We start from the raw sequence: 2,991 nt of genomic DNA, 5'->3' as shown, positions 1-2,991 counted from the left end.
CCCCATAAATCAATCATTCTGTACTAATATATTTAGCTCCTGCCATATTCCAAGTACTATTCTGAGTATTGGAGATAGAATGGTAAACAAGATATACATGGTCTCTGCTCTCATGGTTTAGACAAAGATGAAATTAAAATCAAGTATGAGGAGTAATTATGAAAAGATAAGAACCAGAAAATGTTTGGGAACAGCATAAAACATATAGAGTAAACCTAGTCTAGGGGGTCAGGAAAGCCCAGTTGGAGAAAATAAGCTGAGACCTTGTTATTCAGAGTCAAATGGAAATGGGTAGAAAAAATATTTTTGGTAAAGAAAAGATAAAATATTAGATCTAGGATTTATAGAGTCTGACTCACTAAAAGGAATTCAATAGCTAGAAAAAGATGAGCAATGTTGTTTAATAGACAAGGGCTAAATGGAGTATAATCTTATAATTCATGTCAGCAATTATGAATTTTATTCCCAGGACAATAGAGACACATAGAGACATCAAATAGAGCAGTGATACCACTCACAATGTAGAATTGTAAGCCAGATGTCATATTGGGATTTCTTGCTTTTGAAGATTTTGTTTGGCTTGGCCTGAGTTCCAATTCTTCCATCTGTGATGGATTTCAAAGCCTTCCCCACTGTTTCTACAAATTTCAAAAGCCTGCTATCTTATGTATCTCTCTGATTATGTGTTCCAGGATGCTTGAGAATTGTATCTGCTTTTCCACCGATGGCACAGGAATTTACAACTCAGCTTCTTCATCTATTCTGTAAGCAATCTACACATCGAATATTTTATATTAGTGGGCTTTACCATAGCTTTACTAGGAGGAGACTCTTCTTAAAATAAGTGCCCTTTCAACATTTTCCTCATTGTATCTCGTTTTTTTTAATCTCTCTTTCAAGGTGCCAGAAGCAACATTTTTCCAGGTCTTATTTAGAACTATTTCACTCATAATTAGAACTCTTAGGGTCTTATCTTCTACAATCAAACACCTGTTAATTTATTTTTCCTAAACAATACAGTTCGTTACCTAAGATAAATTTTGGTGACAGCTGTTTACATAGACAATATTTTTCATCTTGTAATAGAAAAAGACTCTGACTGCTATGTAGAAAAAATATAGCTTATTAGAAAAAGATGATAAATGGAAAGCTTCACAAAGATAATCTAATCCTTCTTTCTTATAAAAATGAAGACACTTAAGCTCAAAGAGGTCAAGTAACTTGCCGTATTGTTAGTGGCAGTCTGGACAAAAATTTAGGCTGTTTTCCTAATTTAGTGTTCTTTCTGTTGAGATGGTGGCCCTTCTTAGTACGCCTTTTATCTCTCAGGAGAGCACATCTAAACTCATAAACACTCCCTATGGATATATCTTTGCCCCTAATTCCAGGTTGCTATGTGTGTCAGCCAAAATGTTTATCTATCTATCCACGGTAAAGAAAGGGTAGCTTTTATTGCACTTACATTGTTGCCGAACCATTCCTGCTTCTTCAAACACCAATTTTCCACCATCATATATTTATTTCCCACAATACTATCTGTTTCAATGTACCAATGTGTAGTTTTGAGGTTGCAAACCATTAAAAAAAAAGCAACAAAATTTAGTATGACACTAAAGACATCAGTATGATGCTAAAGACATCAGTATAAGAACTCCTGAGATAGAGGTACAAAGGAGGTGAAATTATGTATGAGATGTTATGAAAAATCATCTATTAGGAGTATAATTTTAATAGAGTGAGAGTAACTGTAGAGAGAACAATTGTGAGGCAAGGGCAGCATGTTCTGCTATGGTTTATCAAGATTTTATTTCCTAGCAAAGACTTCTATACAACAGGTAAATATTATAAATATATAATTGAAAGTAGCTGTTATATTTGGAAAACATAAAAATGATGAGGTAAATAGTTACGATTGGGCCACAGAATCAAAGTGATGATAACAGTGTTACCTTCTTTCTTAAAGAAAGAGAATAATTAAAAGATTGCTTATTTACTGAGGTGTAGATCACCATATACATGAAACAATAATATTAGGCAGTGCCTAGCTCTGGATGTAGTTCTTGACTCTCCATTCTCCACTTTCTTGTCTCCTTCTGATTCTGTGCTCCAGGCTATTATTTTCCTCCACTTTTAAATTATTCCCTCTAAGTGAATAATTTTTAAATCTGTATCTGTGCCTTTATTCTTATATTTTTCAAATAATTTGCATTATTAACAAGCTTTTGGAAATTTTGAGGTAGATATACAATTATCAGTCTCAACATGTTTAAAATTCTCCCTGTCATTCACTCCAATTTTCTTCTAAATGTTTTTCTAACTCCACTCTCACCACTCAGTCTTGTGGGTTCTCAACCTATTAGTCATCCATAAAAACATTTCTATCATGACTCTTCTACCAGCAGGAAAGGACTTCCCCATCTGATCCCAGCCGTTAAAAAAAAAAAAGACTTTATAATAAAAAGTTTTTTCAGGATCTTTATAGAAAAACTCCATCTGATATGCTTTTACCCAGTAATAGGAGAGCATGGTCATTATTTCTTCTTTCAGCTGAGATCATAAATGCAAGAGTTGTCTCTAAATTCTAAAGGAAAGTTGAAATATGATGTATTTTAATCATTAAGTTTTTTGAAGTCACGTAGAATGCTATCAAGTTGAGACAATAAAATTGCAAATATTCCAAGTTAAACCATTGCTATAGGTAATATTTACGGCAATAGGTAAATTGAGTTTCTCCTATTTGTTTTGTTTCCTGAATTATTTATTTTTGCTCCTTTACAAACAATTCTGTGTTCTATTTTAAGGATTATGATGCATAACAAGTACATAACTTTTTCCATGCTTACATTTATTACATATTAAGTTGCCTGAGAGAAAAAAAGTAAATATTTAATGAGTAACAAATTAATTGGGTTTTCCCCCAAACAGGAGACTTTTATAGTAGCTGTCTTCAAATGCTAGTTTTCAATTTCTCATTGACCTTTTATAGTTGAG

This window comes from Pteropus vampyrus, unplaced genomic scaffold (assembly GCF_000151845.1).
Source record: "Pteropus vampyrus isolate Shadow unplaced genomic scaffold, Pvam_2.0 Scaffold2, whole genome shotgun sequence".
Lineage (NCBI taxonomy): Eukaryota > Metazoa > Chordata > Mammalia > Chiroptera > Pteropodidae > Pteropus > Pteropus vampyrus.
Note: the sequence above shows the minus strand (reverse complement) of the source record.